We start from the raw sequence: 17,499 nt of genomic DNA on the forward strand, positions 1-17,499 counted from the left end.
AACCTTGAGAAGCAGAATCTGAAGATTCAGCGACCAAGAGTTATCCGCAACCGATGCAAGACCAAGGCCAGCCGGAATCTACACTCAAACCGTAACACTTGAGGAGAAAAGCGGCAAAGATCAGAGAAAGTGGAATCTGCCCCAGGAACAGGCGGGAGAGGCACGTCGACGTCTCTGTGGGGCGCGGGGGCCCGAGGACGCTGGACCAGCACGAAACACGCTTTTAAAATACCTGCCAAGCAAGCACTCCACACTTTCACCCTCATTCCTGAAAAAATAAGTGTCCAGACATAGAAACGGGGACGCGGAGAGGAGGAAGCGAGCTCTGGATAAGCTCTCGGGTGTGCCTGAGGCGGACGGTGGTCCCGAAGGCCAGGACGACGGGGAACGCACACGTGCTCGGCCTGTGCGGAGCGAAAACGTACGCGCCCAACGCAGCTTCTAGGGTTTTATGAAGTAAACAAGGTAGAAACAGAAGCCAACAGCCAGACATGAAATTCGGAGCCGGGACAAGCTGTTCCTTTTTCTGAGCTGAGGGGAGGACCTGGACAGGGGTTTGCCTCCAAGGACTTTACCTTTTCCTGCGACGTTTATCATAATCCTGAAATCATAGAAAACATAATGCATGACATTTAGATAGAAGAGGGGAACCCCTTAATTCAGGCAAAAGGAGCCAAGAAAGGAGAAAAATGGGTGCAACAAACAGAATAAACCCCAAATAAGAGATTCCAACCCACACAAATACCTCAGTGAGCCCCGTGAGTAGAAACGAAGAAATGCATTGCTCAGGTGGAAGCAAAACGGCCTCGATGATGTCGTGACCTCTGAGCCTCCCCAGAGTCCCTCAACACAAAGTGCAGCCGCCAGCACAGCCACCGAGAACCAACTAAACACGCCGACACAGCGCGCGCCCTCCTGTCCGAGGACTGCTGTGCGAACCAACGGCCCGACACTTCGGGGCTTAGAACAGGGGTTCATTTTGTTCAAGGCCGGGTGGACCGGGAATTTGGTGCAGGCTTAGCTGGGAGGGTCCCCGCTGACCCCAAGGTGCCGGGCGCTGCCGCGGAGCTGGGGCTCCACCTCAGGACGGCTGACGCAGCCACGTCTACACAGGCGCTCGGGCATCCTCTGGCCACACGGCCGGTGGTTGTGTCCCCGGAGGGCATCCCCGCAGCCCTCCCTCTGAGACGCCTCCAGGAGGCTACGGGGCCTCCCAACAGCCAGCCAGGCGCCTCCAGCACCAGCACCGAGAAGAGCAGGGAGGTGGGCTCTGCCTCGCCGTGGGGAGAGCAGGGGACTGCGGCGCCGCCCCCGACGCCCTCGTCGAGTGAGAAGCCTCGCACAGTCAGCGGGGGGCTTGGATCCGTTCCACCGCGCTGAGAACCCAGAGTTCCCCCAGCTTCTCCCTTGGCAAGAGGGTCCCCACGGAGGGGGAGGCTTGGCCACACAGGTTGCTCTTCTCAGAGGAGAAGCGTCATGCGATTTTCTGTGGAGAACGTAGAGAGAACGAACGGAACTTGACCACACGCCAGGCTAAACGATGAGTAACAAAACGGGGGAATATATGGAACTTATGTCACAGGTAAAGGACGAATATCCCCAAACGGCAGGAAACTTCCAGAACTGGAGCCCCTGGGGGCTCCGTCGGTGAAGCGTCTGCCTTCGGCTCAGGTCATGACCTCAGGGTCCTGGGATCGAGTCCCGCGTCAGGCTCCCAGCTTAGCGGACGGAGAGCTTGCTTCTCCCTCTCCCTCTGCCCCTCCCCGCCTCGTGCATTCACGAGCGAGCTCTCTCTCTCAAATAAATAAATACAATCTTTAAAAAAAAAAAAGGAACTTTCAAAAGCTAAGAAGAAAGCCAAGCAACCCGAGTGAAATGGAAAAAAATGGGCAAACTGTATAAACTATTCATATAAAAAGAAATGCAAATATCCTCTGAATACATGAAAAGACACTCGACTTCCCCACGCTAAGAGAAATCCAAATGAAAACTGCACCGAAATTGCCATCTCTCCCCTTTCCGGCAGCCCCTCCAGCGGGTGGGGGGAAGCGCCGCGCGCCCGGCTGCGGGCAGAGGCTCGCAGGGCCGCCCCGCGGCAGGGGACCTGGCGGCCTCCAGCGGTGACAGCGTCGCGGTTCCTTCTCGTCTGGGACTCCCTCTGCTAATAATGGAGCCAACGACGTGCTGAGCCGCACGAAACGAGGCCGGTTCAGAGTAGAACGGCTTCTGAGAGCGAGAGATGGAAACGACTCACAGGTCCGCGGACAGAGGTCGAGCTGCCGCAGGGCGAGGTCACACACGTGCGGGCGGCCGGGGACGGGGACAGGGACGGCCGGCCGCACGGAGGGCAAGTGGGCGGGGTCGCGGGAGGCCGCGTCGGCCCAGGATGGGAGAGGACATACGGAAAGACGCACGCATTTGCTTGAATCATGTTTCAACGGAAACATGAACTAAACGAAGACAAAGAAAGTATTGCCAGCGGCGGAGAGAGACGACGGTTCACACACAAGGACGAGGCTGTTCTTCCCCGAACACGCTGTCACGTACACTCCGGGATGTTCACACCCAGAGCCGCAACGGGAAGTCCGAGGGAAACACAGCCAACCCTAAGGAGGAGAGAGTCATAAAAAGCAGCCCCAGTCCGCTAGATCTTAAAGACAATAGAGATGCCAAGGAACTGTGCCCTCTCCTTCACTGACCACACTGGTGTCCTTATCTTGAAGCCACCATGTCAGCCATAGACGAAGGCGAGAAACGTCACGCCAGTGTCCCCAGTGGACGCCAGTGTCCCCAGTGGACGCCAGTGTCCCCAGGGGCCACAAATTTCCATCCAGGAGAAAAGAGAAACGTTAAACCAGAGAAATAACCATCTCTTCATCTTAAATTTGAATTGAAAATATCAGAAAAAGATAATGACATTTTTCTCATAGAATCTCTTCTAGCTTTGTCTTCTGGAAATCAGGAAAGTCATGACCAACCCAGCAGCCACGGGCCCCCCCGACACTCAGCTCGGTGGGGCATTCCCGCTGAAAAGACCCAGGGCCCCTGAGGGACGGGGCAGATCCCAGGCCTGCTCAGGCCCTGGGCAAAGCGGGCATCTCAAACCAGAACACGAAGCAGCGACCCCAGACCACCGGGCTCTGGTCAAGGAGATACAAGGTGAGACCCAGGTCCACAGGGCCAGCAGGGGTCTTGACAAGACCGGGAACAGTAACCCAAACGAAAACACAGATGCATTAGACTTTATCAAAATGCAAAACTTCCGTCAAAAAGTGCAGTTTGGGGACGGAGTAGGCCAGCAGGGCGCGGGGTACACAGAGCTGGTACGTATGGCTCCGTCGGAGGACAGGGAAGGGCACGCTCGCTTGACGGGAGAGGACGTGCTGACACCCAGCAGCCGCGCGCACGTCCTCCACAGACAAGCGTCGAGGGAGACAGAAGCCCGAGCCACGGGAGACGCGCCGCACGCGCCCGGCCGGCCAAGGCCCAGACGATCAGGAGGAGGGACGGCCGGGGTCCCCGGAGTTTCGCACCCCTGTGCAGCCATTTGGGGGAAAGTATGTCCGCTTCTTGTGGACAACACCACACCCACCCCGTGAGGCCCACACCGCTCCCAGGAGTTCCCTCACAAGACAAGACACGTCTGCAAAAAGGGTCGTAAAAAAAGTCCGTGGTGGGAAACCGCGTAGGCTGTGCCGCGGGTGTCAGTTCCCCCACATGCCCTCGCGCCGAGCTCCGCGAATGACTTCCGACACCCAAGAGTCTGCGCAAAGCCACACGCTGTGGCCGCCTGGATCCAGTCAGACCGCAGAGTCACGAGCAGCGAAAAGAGGGACGCGGCAGGTCCCAGCGCCAGCGCCCCTCGCGCACCTGCCCGCCCGCCCGCCCGCTGCGGGGCAAGGACGCGGCTCGCGGGGCCCAGACGGGGAAGGGGGCAGCCGCCCTCCGCGCACGGGCAGCAGGTGTCCGGCCGGCTGCAGGGAGAGGCTCGCGGGCCTGCGCAGTGGCCCGACCCTGAGCCCAAGCCAGGTGGCCCGGGCGGCTAAGAGAAAGCCAGGGGAGCTCTGAAGTGACCAACTCACTCACAGAGGCCAGCGCGTCACGAAGGCCCCCTGGGGTCCGAGAGGGGGTCAGCCTTCCAAACACAGAGCTTCGGGGAGAAAAAAAGGTGAAAAGAGAAACTCTTCGTCAAGCCGAGAAGGAGAAACAAAGAGGAAAGCAGAAACGTGGGGTCTTCCAAAGACCCCTCCTGAAGACAAAGAGCCGGAACGTCCGGCAGGAGAAGGGGCTCACCGGGCCGCACTGGGACGCACCCAGCACAACTCCCGGATTTCTAAACTGAAGATAAAATCCTCAAGGCCAGGGCCTGGGGGGCTCTGTCAGGGAAGCGTCTGCCTTCAGCTCAGGTCATGGTCCGGGGTCCTGGGGTGGAGCCCCGCGTCCTGCTCCGTGCTCAGTGGGGCTCTGCTTCTCCCTCTGCCCGTCAGCTGCTCCTTCCTGCTTCTCTCTCTCACGAAAAAATAAAACCTTACATAAAAAAACGCTTAAGGCCTGTGGATAAAAAGATGAGTTACCTTCCAGAGTCCAAAGAACCAGGCCTGTCAGACTTCTAAAACCCAAAGCAAGGAAACAATGGAGAAACATCAAATATATATATATATAATGTGAACACACATATATATTTATACATTTATTGACATATATGTGTCCGTGAGAGAAACCGTGAACTGAAGATTTCAGAAACAACCAAGTCTGGCACATCCACGGATCCAGGAAGTAAAGTGTTTAATAATAATGAGTCAAAGCCACGGTGTGACGCCACCTCCCACCCAGACGCGCGGTGAGACCCGCGCGGGGCTTCCCCGGAGAAGCAAACACAGTTACCGCCGGCCCCGCGGTCCCACTTCTGGGTGCGCACCAGGGAGAACCACACGCCGCGTCTCAAAGAAAGGTCCGAACGCTCGGTCCCGGCGGCATCGCTCACACCACGCACGGCAGGGAGGTGACCCAGGCGTCCGTGGACGGGTGCGCGGAGAAGCCCAGGAGGGAAGTCCTGACACCAGCTACCGTGTAGACGGACCCGGAAGACGTCACACGGACTCAAGTAAGACAGTCATAGAGGGACAAATCTCGTCTGACCCACTCACGAGCGGTCCCTAGAGGAGTCACACCCACGGGCAGACAGCAGAACAGGCGGCATCAGGGCCGGGGGTGGGGACAGAGCTCAGGGTCGCCAGGTGACGGAGCTCTCGAGCCAGGCGGTGGTGAGTTCTAAGTGAGGTCTATGCACTTACCACCCCGAGTGCACACTTAAATGCAGTGAAAGCGGTCCCTTTCACGACCCATGACCTGATCTCGGTCTCCCGCAAATGCTGATGGGTCCCTCGGCTCTGAGGGCCAAGCTGCTTTAGCAGCCCAGCCTTGAGCGAGCGTCCACAGCCGCAGCAGACGGTCCAGCCTGCTCCCAGACCCCAGGCCCCCAAGGCCCCTCGCTGACTTCCTCCAGGCCCCGGGCTGGCCTGCTCCTCCCCTTGGACAGCTGTCCTCCAGACAGCCTCCCCGGACCCCCAGCCAGGGGAGACACCAGGTTGGGGGCTCTTGAAGAACTGGGAAACATCTTGGTGGCGCTGGTCACAGCAGAAACTGCACACGTGCTTTCACACTGGCCCCAGGCCTGTGTTTCTGAGCACTGACCACTCCTGGAGGGCAGGACCGTGTCCGTTGTTCACTGCCCACCCCGAGTGAGGGCCCAGTGCCTGGCCCAGACGAGGCGACTCATAAACGTTGGACAGGAAGGAAAGTCTGGTGGCATCAAGCCATTGGGTGGGGCCAAGAGGTCTCCAGTGGGTCCAAGCGGCCCCCAGGCCCAGCATCGAGGCTGCAGCTCTCATCCCACGAGCACCTTCCTGTGTCCCCAGCCAGACCTCTGCTGTCCCGCCCTCTCCCAAGAGGTGCCCCAGCACGAGGAGAGGGATGGTGGGCCGATGGGGCAAGGGGAAGGCTTGCCTCCCACCGCTCGGCGGGAAAGAAATTCAGCTTGACTCTACCTCCTGGCTTACGTACTTGCCCTATTTCATTCCTCTTCCAGGATCTTCACTCAGATGTCACGGAAAACCTGGAGAGCAAGAGCCTGGCGCAGGTGTGCGGGAGACCTCCCTGCTCGCAGGAACAGCCCTGCCCTCCTCTCTCTGGGGGGCCGGGGAGGGGGCAATTGAGAACATTCTGCCCCCTCCTCCCTGTCCCTGCTGAAGACCCCAGAGTCCAGAGGACCTGAGGCCTCCGGGTGCTCCCAGAAAGACGTGCGTGGGGCCGGCAGAACGCAGCCCCGTTCTCCTCCTGGAACTGTCCGTACTGCCGAGGAGCCCAGCCCAGAGAAGCTGGGATCACGCATGGCAAACCAGGAAGGAAGAAAGAAAGAAAGAAAAGGAACTGCAAACCAGCAGAACCCCCATTTATAATACAAGAGAATTCAATATACCAGGCCTTGTACTAGAGCACAAAAGCAAAAGAAAATTCCAGAAGCCTCCGGCACGTTGATCGTCGGAGGCACGGACGCAGGCACACTAAGAAATAAAGGACCATCAAGATTCCCAGAGAGGAAGGGTCTGGAGGACCCGCGGAGTGAGGCCGGCCAGGCCCATCTTTGCTAATAATTTCCGATATTGTAATGATCAGTGTAAGTTACGGCGGCAGAGGAGCCGTCAGAGCAGGGGAGACAGACCGGCTGCTCCGCCAGGGCGTGAGGGGGGCGGTGAGCCCAGGGCCGGGCATCTCAGTGCCACATCCTCGGCCGGGGATGCGTTTGCCCTTTGAACTCAAGGTTTCTGAGGGTCTGCGCTCACTTCCCCAGGCAGGGCGTGGGCCGAGGGGACCGAGGACACAGCCTGGCCACGCAGGGCAGGGAAGAGGGCGAGCCACACCAGGACCCCAAAAATGCGCTCTGAGCCTCTGCAGGGCCGATCTGACCTGGAAAGCCCCCACGTCGGCAGCAAGCACGTGAACCGTGCGCAGCGGGGGCAGCCGGGCGCATCAGCCCACCTCCCCGCCCCAGCCCGCGACAGGCGCGTGGCTCCTCGGAGCCCCTGGGCCATTGCCCCGTCTGCCTCCAGCGGGGCGGGTACAGAGGCGGCGGGCGCTGCGGGGCTCCAGTTTCCCGGGAACACGCCCACACTGGTCTGCCTGACCCACAGACACTAAAGCTCTAAAATAACGTACATGTGTTAAGAAAGTTCATTAGGGGCTGTTCAGGAAGGCCAAGCGTTAAATCCGACCCAAACTCTAAGTATAAGGAAAGAATTAAGGAGACAGCTGAATACTATGCAGACACGATAAATCATTTCTTCACCGGTTTTTAAAAATACTCATGAATATGACCTATAAAGTGATTATAGTGTGATCCAAATTGTGTGTGTGTGTGAGTGTGTTGGGGGGTGTGTTTTCTGTCCACGGACTGTCAGGAGGAGTCCGGCAGATGTCTAGACGCGGGGAGCAGAAGAGCCCCTATCCCAGGGAGCTCGAGCCACCCTGGTGTAGGCAGCCGCCAGCCGGGCTGCTGAGACTACGGGAATGATTCTTCATGGCTCTAGTGGCTGGAAGTCTAGGGTCAGGGCGCCTGCGGGGGGGTTCTGGAGGGAGCTGCTTTCCAACTGTGTGCTCCCACGGCAGAGAAAGAAAGAGCGAGCCTCTGCTGTCTCCTCTGGGAAGGGCACTGGTCCCACCAAGGCAACCCCACCCTCGTGACCGCATGCAACCCTCATCACCCCCCAGAGGGGTCCTCATGCTATCACACGGGGGGCAGAGCTCCAACACGTGACTACGCAGAAGAGAGAGTCCATCGCGAAGGCACCTAACCCAGCTCCATGCCCGGAGGAAGAGCCTCCCGGCACAGGACCTCTGAGGGATGCTGGTGCTAGGAGGTGAGGCCCTCGGCTGCTTCCTCAAGTGCACAGACACGGAGCTGACCCGAGAAGCCTCTCCAGGGCAGGAAAGCTGAGCGGGCTCGACCCTTCCCTGAGGCCAGCCACAGCAAGGACCGTCTAGCAGGAAGTGCTGGCACACGGCTCGGTGTGATGACTTCACACTGGACCGTGGCACAGCACTGTGACCGGTGACCGCAGTCCAGGCCGAGCCCCGGTGGGAAGGGCCTGGGTCTCAGCCTCACTGGGGACACAGCAGGTATGGAGATGGGGTGTTCGGACCCAATGGGAGGGCAGGGCAGAGCTGAGGACGCATCCTGGTTGCAGGGGAGGGCTCTTATGAGCCAGGACTAAGAGATCTTAATTTGGGACAAGACCCTTGCCCGTTCTGGGTCTTGGGTTCCTCATTTCTAGACGAAGTTTTACGATATTGTCATTTCATCCTTTGTAGAGTCCTTGAGGATGTAGTCCCGGCTTGGTCCTCCCCCCACCCCCGCTGATGATGGCACCTCCGCCACCTGCCTCAAGATGGGTCCGGGTCTCCTGCAGCCCATCCCTCCTCTCCAAGTCATGCTCACGGCCCTGAACACAGGGAGAGAAATCAGAACAGTGCCTGGCGTGAGCACGGTGAGTTTTTATCATCACTGTTTCCTCTTTTTCAACATTGTTTTTCAGTGCTATGCCCTTGGTCACAACCTCACAGATCGTGCAGCATCAGAACTCAGAGCAAGGGGACTACAGGCCCAGGCCTGGACTTCACTGGTCACGATGCCACCCACTGTTCCCAGGAAAGGCGGACCCTGTGGGCTCCCGGGGCAGCAGGCATATGGCAGCGGAGAGCTCAGGAACATGCCTGTGGCCCCGGGCACCTAACTGACCGGGAGGCCGCCAGCCCCTCCATCCTGCCCTCGGGACCCAGTTCTCAGCAGCCACTGTCACTACTGACAATAAAGGCCATAGTCACGCCTGTGCAAGTCTTCTCAGTAGAAATGAATTTCCGAAGCGTGCACAGGGACGCATCAGATGGCTGCAAAGTCCTATTCAGAGCTGGAGTCCTAGCTTCCCTCAGCCTCCAGCTGAAAGGCGCCATTATAAGAGTTCCTTCTTCCCAACCATATTCTTTTTGGGAGAAATTAGGTGTGTCTAGGGAAGGAGTAAGGTGCTGGGCTGCTTATTCCCTTCCCCATGGGTGGGGAAGACCCCAACCCAATTGGGGCTACTGGTGGTACTGTTCACAGCCACAGAGCAGCCCCCGACCTGGGTGCGGGAGCCCAGGGTGGACGGGGCTGGGCCGGGGTCCTTGATCCTAAAAGCACATCATATCCGTGCTGTGCTGGCCTATCCTGGAAGCACGGCTAAAGGGAACATAACACTCCTTAGTACGGAAGTGACAAGGGAGGAAACAGGTCTGTGTCATTCATGTCGGGGGAAAAACCCTGCAGGCAGTTGCCAGAGCAAGTCCTGATTTCTGAGCACAAATCGGCCTTCAGAAAGGCGGTGAAGGGGCTTGCAGGGTCCCGTGCCCCCCTCCTTCTAATCCCAAACCCTGGCAGACAGCGCGCTTGCTGCCTTCTCCCCCGGCCCAGGCTCTCCCAGCACCCGCCGGCCCCCTGCCCCCTCTGTGGCTCCCAAGGCAGAGAGGACGCTGCTGGTCCCTGCTGCTCTGCTGGCCACCACCAATCCTTGTGTTCGCAGGCGACATGCCACAGAGAACCTTCACGGAACCTCACAGCAGCAAGAGGACAGGCTCCTCTGCCATCCTGCTTGTCCCAAGGGACAAGGTCAAAGGGATAGGCCGGGGGTGTTTTCTAGGAAAACTGTCCAGGCCCTGCCTCCCTCTGGCTCCTGACCCCCATCAAACCCTCCGTTCTGTGGGCTTGGATGCTGGGAGCCTCGGAAAGCTCGGCCGCCACCCCCGGAAACAGGAACGTGAAATCAAACACCAGACACCGAGGGGGGAGGGGGCGCAGCTCAGCCGGCGACGCGGAAACGCCCAAGTCGCCCGGACCCCTGGACCGCCAGCACCTGCGCGCCCACCCAGGGCCGGCGTCCCCGTGACCACAGAGGCCCGCGCGCCTGCCGCCGCTCCCCGGAGTTCCGGGGTCGTGCGCGGCGGACGCAAGTGGCCGATGGCCTGCGAGGGTCGCCCGGAGAGGCAGAGAGGACCCCCCGCCGCAAGCAGGGGCGGCCCGGCCGCGGGACCCGGTCGGCGGAACGTCACTCTGCGGCGCCCGCCCCCCACCCCCGCCGCCTCCGGACTCCACCCCGGGCCACCCCCGGGCCGCGGGCGGGACGCGAGGGCGCTGCCACCCGCCACCCGCCACCCGCCACCGGCCACCCGCCACCCCACCGCGCAGGGCGCCCGGGCCCGGGACGCACGGTGCCAGGCGCGGGCGCAGCGCGGAGGCCCGGCTCGGCGGCGCGCGGGGGCCGGGGGCGGCCGGCGGCTGCTCACCGAGGCTCCCCGCGGGCGGCGCGCTCCGGGCGGCGTCCGACGGCCCCGCTCGGCCCTTGCGGAGGCGCTGCGGCGGGCGGGGGGCGCGCGTCACCGCGGGCGGGCGCCCCGCACCCGGCCCTCCCCCGACGCTCCCCGCCGCCGCCCCGCCGCCGGGCGCGGCCCCGCGACACCCCAACCCCACCTCTCGTCCTCCTCTGCCCACGTCGCTCCGGGCGAGAGCGGGTCGCGGTGCGCGGAAGCGGGCGGCGCTGCGGCTGAAGGTACCCGCGGCTGCTGCGCAGAGCGCGGGGCGGGGGAGGCGGCGGCTCCGGCGCTGACCGCGACCCGCCACCCGCCCGGCGCCGCGGGGCAGGCGCTTCCCCCACCGCGCGCGGGTGCCCGGCGCCGCCGCACGTGCGTGTCCTCACCGTGGACCCCGCGGCCGAGCCGGGCCTTCCGCCGCGCGGGGAGAGGGGACAGCTCCTCGGAGCGCTGCGGGGCGCGGTCCCACCGGCGCGCGGCTCCGGACCCACAATTCCACCGCGTGCCCGGCTCTGGCGCGGGGCTGCTGGCCTCGGGGCCCGGCCCGCCACTTGGGCGCGCGCCGGGGCTGGGCCCTCACTGTGAAGGGCCCCTCTTAGGGTCGCTGGAGGGGTTCACTGAGCGCATAAAGGTGGCCGCCGGGTCGTATCCTGTGAAAACCTAGGCACGGGGTTCAAGAGCCCTCAGGGAGGACATTCCTTCTCCCGCACCCAGACTCACAAACCCGCAGATCGCAAAGTTCTGTGCCTGGAGAGCGTGGAGGATTCCTGGCGCTGGGGAGAGGGGCCTGGCCTTTATCCCTTCTTCCTGAACGCCGCGCTGTGGCCGCAGGAAAGCCAGAACCATGCCTTGGTGGTTAGCGGAGAACGCATTTGATAGCACAGGACTCGGGGATGAAGGCCGTTCTCCCACCGGACAGCCCGCGGCACCTTGAAATGATGCAGTCCGACGCGCTCGGCCGTCTGGGTGACAGAGTAAGACTTGGGGTCCCACAAGGTCAGCCCCTTGCTGCAGGCCTTTGGTTCCTTGGTCAGAGGCAGAGGCGGTGGGGGAGAGAGGCTGGTGTGAGAGAGAAGAGAGAGCACTCGGTGGGTCTCCAGACCACAGCCGTGCCGGAAACCCAGCGGACTGCATAGAAAACCACCCCGAGGTGAGCCTTTCCTGCAATCAGGTCCGATGGAATCAACCTGCGGCCCGAGGGCTGGGACCCTGGGGCGTGCGGCATGGCTCTGCGTAGGTCTTAGCGGCCGACAGCCGGGGCAACAGGCCCTGCAGTGGGTTGGGGTGATGGGGGTCGTTAGGCTGGTGTGGACCCCGACATGCTGCCACCGGCACGTCTTCCACGAACTTTTGTGCAGACGAGGGGCAGCGGCTGGCTGACATCGCGGAACGGGTCTCCACCTGGCTCTCAGCAGGGACACGTGCTGAGCGTGCGAGCGGAATGTGGATACGGTCACATGGAGCCCACTCCACAGGGCCGTCCGTGCACCTGCTCCTTCCCAGACCTCCTTAGCCCTGAGCCTCTGCAGCTGTTCTTCCGGGGCCTGGTCTTCGTGTCGGTGAAGCTCTCAGCTCGCCCTCCTTCCGAGGAGAGCAGATAACCAAACATGCTGCTCGCAAATGCCCGCTGGGTGGGCTTAACCTCCCCGCCCCCTCCCCCTGCCCCTGTTAGGGTCGGTTCCTGCGGTGCCCTGACAGGGTCCTCCTCGCCCAGCCGGGCGGTCATGGCAGGACCACGGGCGCACCAGGATCTGTCCTCGGTCGTCGGCCGGCAGCTTTTAGGGCGCTTCCCGGAACACTAAAGGTGCCGGTGAGGGAAGGGGCCTGCTTGGCTCTCTGCTCAGGCAACTTATGCGCATGTTTCAGATGTGCTGAGACTATGCTCGTCTCAGGCCGCTGAGGCCGCCGTATCAAAGCCCTGCCGACCAGGGGGCTGGGAGAGCGGACACTTATTCGCAGTCTGGATGCTGGAAGTCCAAGATCGAGGTGCTGGCAGGGCTGGTTTCCAGGGAGGCCTCTGTCCTGATTAGTGTTGGTCCAGACCCAGGGTGCGAGGGGTCCCCTAAAGGTCCGAGTGTTTGCCTTGTCCCAGCACGCAGGCCGGGACGTGCGGCTGCAGGTCCCCTTCAGCCCAGGGGGAAATGTCAAGCCTCCCGGGCTAGCACAGAATTCTTCCCCAGGGACACCCAGCCTCTCCTTGGCTGCAAGGATTTGGGGTCTGGGAACTGATTCGGGTCTGACCTCGGTGTGAAGGCTGCGGCTTCCGGGACGCTGACTCCGATCTGGTTCTGCTCACTAAGTGTAGTTTGTCATTTCAGTCAAACGGGACAATGGGCCGGGGGACATCCCAAATCTGAAGGCTGAGGGAGACAGGCGAGTCAGGGGGGACTTCTCATGCGCACCCCAGCCACTCGCTTGGCTGCTTCCCCCCGAATGGCCCGAAGGCTCGCCCCTCCCCGGGGCACTAAGGCAGACATGGGCGGGACGGGTGCCTGATGCTTGGGGAAGCGTCGTGCTGGCTCCTTCCTGTGCGGCCGCGGCGAAGGGACCGCCAGGAAGTGAGCAGTCTTGGACGAGGGAACAGCATGGGCAAAGTCACTACGATTACAGCTTCTCTGTACGTTTGAATGTTTCTCAAAACCAAAGTTCAAAATGTACATGAAGGTTATATGAAGCCCAACAACGCTCGGACGTAGCATTGTACCAGTTCAGGGTCTGTCGCAGGAAATGAAAAACAAAAGAAAACAGAAAAACACTGCAAGCATAGGTGCAGACCTACCAGGCCAAAAACCTAAGTAAAAGTGGAAACTCTGCTAAGGTTGGAAAAACCCTCGCCAACAGAGATCTCTGGTCTGGGTGAAGTGGAGTAAGCCATCCCTCCCTACCGCGCCCCCCACCCCGCCCTGGGCCATTTCTGTTCAAACGCAGCTGTGAGACCTGAACCCAAAGCACGCAGTGGCTATTTAAGGGTTCTGGAAGGTGAGCGGTAGCGGGGAGATTGGGGGAAAGAACTAGAATTTAGAGCATCACCAAACTGGTGGTGAGTTTCTCTTGTTTCCCAGCATGGATTAAATCCATTCCCAAACCTGGACCTGGGCATGGGTGCGAAGAGAGATCATTCCGGGAGACGCCTTCCGGTCTCTGCTCAAGGAGTAGGAAAGGGCTCCCCGGTGCCCCGTGAGGAGGGGCACGTCCTGCTCTCACTTTTTCCTTTCTTTCTTCCCAGGCCTCGGCCCCACGTAACCCAGTGGTGGCGACAGCAGCAACAGACTGCAGAAGCCTAGCGCTGCAGGACGGAGCGTCTCCTGCTCTAACTCAGGGACTCTGCTCCCCCGAAGCTGAGCAAATCACTGTTGCTTGATGTCCTCGTCCTCCTCCCACGGGGCCTAGGACACAGGTGCAGTCGTCAGGAGTACGGGGCACGGCCCCTGAGGGCTCCACTGCTTGAGCGTTTGCCTTCGGCTCTGGTCGTGTTCCCAGGGTCCTGGGATCGAGCCCCGCATCGGGCTTTCTGCTCAGCGGGGAGTCTGCCTCTCCTTCCCCCTCTGGGTGCGTGCGCACACTTTCTCTCTCTCTCTCAAATAAATAAATCAAAATCTTAAAAAAAAAAAAAAAAGGAGGAATGTAAAATAGATTTCTGGGAAAATGCTCGAAAAGAGAAGCTCCAGGAAGCTGGAAAGTATCGGCGAGACTGCAGAAAGGGTAACTAAGAAAAGTGACTTGAGAAAGTTGCGTGCGATCTCCGGGCGTTACCGTGGGCTGCGCCTGGCCCTCATCAGCCCGCCACCGAGGAGACTGTAGGAGAGCACAGCGGCCACTGCCCCAGTCCCAGGGGCTGGAGCACCCGGGGACAGACCCGAAGAGCACCTCGCAGGTCGGATGGAGGTCAGCACGAACTCCAGTGAGTCACACGCCCAGTACAATGACGTGTATCAACATTATCCGTGACTTAGAAAGTCCCAGGGTCAGGGCGCCTGGGTGGCTCAGTCGGTTAAGCCCCTGCCTTCAGCTCAGGTCCTGATCCGAGGCTCCTGGGATCGAGTCCCACATCGGGCTCCTTGCTTGGTGGGGAGCCTGCTTCTCTCTTCGCCTCTGCCTGCCTCTCTGCCTGCTTGTGCTCTCGCTCTCTCTGACAAATAAATAAATAAATAAAATCTTAAAAAAAAAAAACCAGAACGGTCCCCGGGTCTCGGAACATAGTGTTCACTGTGTGCAGGATACAATCCAAAGCCACCCAGCAAAGAAAGGACCACGACAACCTCAGCTGGAATGTGCAGAGGTAACAGTCGCCGAAACAACAGGCACTGGGTTCTCTGACAAGACGAGCTGTTATAGAAAGGCTTCAACCAGTACGAGCAAACACTCCTGAGAAAATGGAAAGCCAAGCAATATAAAATGTGGGGGCATCTGGGGGCTCCGTCAGTTAAGCGTCCGCCTCACGACCTCTGGGGTCACGGCATCCAGCCCTGCGCCCGGGTCCGTGCTCAGCGCGCGGCGGCTAGAGGTTCCCTCCCTCTCCCTCCCTTTCTGCTCCTCTCCACCCCCGTCTAAAATATATAAATAAAATCTTTTTAAAAAATAAATAGAAAATATAAAGAAAAATCAAATGGAATTATTGCAAATAGAAAAAGACAACAACGAAAACAAAAACCTCATGAGAGGACTCAACAGTGGAATGAAGACGACCGAGGCAGGCGGCCGCGAACCTGGGACAGATCACGGGCCACGATTCATTCGGCATCACAAAGAGGAAGAGGAGATGGCAACACGGAGAGAGACGCGGGGACCTGCGCCGCGATAAAAGGGCTCACATTCGTGTTATCAAACGGGAGAAAGAAGAAAGTGTGGTTAAGAAAAAATATCCGAGGGGCACCTGGGTGGTTTAGTCAGTTAAGCAGCTGCTGTTGGCTCAGGTCATGAGCCCAGCGTCCCAGGATCGAGCCCCGCATCGGGCTCCCTGCTCAGCGGGAAACCTGCTTCTCCCTCCCCCGCTCCCCCTGCTTGTGTTCCCTCTCTCGCTGTGTCTCTCTGTCAAAGAAATAAACAAAATCTTCTTTAAAAAAGATGAAAATATAAATAAATAAAAATAAAAGAAATAGAGAAATAGAGAAACAGAGAAATAGAAAAACACATAACCCTAGTGGAAGGGAATAAAATTTCTGTCTCAATAATTATTAGAATAAATAGAAATTTAAGCCATAAGTATATAAAAAGTTTGAACAACCTCATTAACAAACTTGATCTAACAGAGATATACATAAGACTGTGTTCAAAGACACACTATATATATATATATATATATTTTTAAAGATTTTATTTATTCATTTGACATACAGAGATCACAAGTAGGCAGAGGCAGGCAGAGAGAGAGGAATCAGGCCCCCTGCTGAGCAGAGAGCCCGACGCGGGACTCGATCCCAGGACCCTGAGATCATGACCTGAGCCAAAGGCAGAGGCTTAACCCACTGAGCCCCGCAGGTGCCCCAAACACACAATATTTTTAAGCCCAAGTAGTTCTGGGCAAGTCTCAAAAATTTTCCAGAATTAAAATCATACAGAGCATATTCTCGGACCATGAAGTGGAAAGTAACAAAGATAACCGGAAAGTAGCCACGCGTCTGGAAATTAATAAACACACTTCGGAATGACTCGTTTTGGTCAGAGGATAAGCCACGGTAAAAAATCAGAGAATTATTTTAGAGAAGCAAAGGTGAGATGCTAAATATAAAATTTGTGCGACTCAAGAATACGCAATGTTCTCCTGCCTGGGCGGGTACCGCAGCGGGAGACGGCGGGGAGGAAGGGGCCGAGCATCTGCCTCCAGAATCTAGAAAAATGACAAACCCAGACCAAATGAACAAAAGGAGAAACTGATCAACACAGAGCAGAGCGTGGTGGCATCGGGGGGCAAATGACAAAGAAGAAAAATCAAGCCAAAACGGGTTCTCTGAGAATAGCCATGACATTCCCAAGCTTCTGACAGATTTATGAAAATCCTTCGGATACTAAAATAATAAGAATATGTAAATAAATTTTGTGCCAATAAATTTGAAGTTTGAAATGAAATGTACAAACTCCTAGAAATGTAGCAATATTAACTCAGAAAAATGTGATTTTAAAAAAATTCCCCCAAATACAACTCAAAGTGCAGATGGCTTCATTGGCAGTTTTAACCAAATGTGAAAGGATCAAAAGATAAAATCGGACACAAACCCCTTTAGATGATAGAAAAACGGGTGAAAATCCCCAACTTCATGAGAATAGTAAAACTCCTTAAGAACAGTATGAGAAAAAAGGAGTCGCTGGTCAACCTTACATCAGAAATCGCGCAATGAAGAGTCGCTGGTCAACCTTACATCAGAAATCGCGCAATGAAGAGTCGCTGGTCAACCTTACATCAGAAATCGCGCAATGAAGAGTCGCTGGTCAACCTTACATCAGAAATCGCGCAATGAAGAGTCGCTGGTCAACCTTACATCAGAAATCGCGCAATAAATCAATGCGAGGGGAAATGAATGCAGGGAAAACAGCAGACAAAATCTGACACTGATTCATACTGTTTTAAAGAAATCTAAGCAGATTTGGAGTTGAGAGGTACTTCTCAAATCCAGTAACGGGTATCTGCTAAAAAAAGGAAAACAAAACCACAACAAAGATCATCTTAGGATAGGTCATCACGATTGACAGAAATGTCCGGAAGAACCAGAAATAAGACACACACGCCCACGGTCATGTTTTCTAGGCTCCATTGAACTTGGGGTCCTAGACTTCGTTGTAATGCAACAACACAACCAAAATGAATATAGATGAAGAAAGAAAAAACTATTATTATTTGCAGATGGTGTCATTGTACACGTAAGAAATCTAAAAGTCTTCCCAGATAAGAAGTAATAAAAGAGGTTGGCTGAATTAAAATCTATCCACTAAAATCACTTAGAAGGTAAGATTTTACAAGTGAAAAAGGAACTATTTATGCTGGCATAAAAATTGCAAGATCTTTATGGATACGATTATGAAAATGTACTGAGAGCTGTTACAGAAAACGTAAATAATGTAGAGTTATTCTATGTTCTTTGCCTGGAAAATGGAACTGTAGCAAGGAAG

At 57.6% G+C, this 17,499-nt stretch overlaps 1 protein-coding gene across 1 annotated transcript in view; it reads right to left on the reverse strand.

Moving 5' to 3' along the window:
* Positions 1-10,434, reverse strand: part of JAKMIP3 (Janus kinase and microtubule interacting protein 3) — a 99,174-nt gene extending 88,740 nt beyond the window's left edge. The window contains exon 1 of the mRNA XM_045068758.1: positions 10,372-10,434. The gene's annotated coding sequence lies outside the window, so the exon portion shown is untranslated. The remainder of the gene's footprint in view (positions 1-10,371) is intronic.
* Between the last annotated feature and the right edge of the window lie 7,065 nt (positions 10,435-17,499).

Source organism: Mustela putorius, unplaced genomic scaffold (assembly GCF_011764305.1).
Source record: "Mustela putorius furo isolate JIRA1106 unplaced genomic scaffold, ASM1176430v1.1 tig00003909_pilon_pilon_pilon, whole genome shotgun sequence".
NCBI classification, from domain to species: domain Eukaryota; kingdom Metazoa; phylum Chordata; class Mammalia; order Carnivora; family Mustelidae; genus Mustela; species Mustela putorius.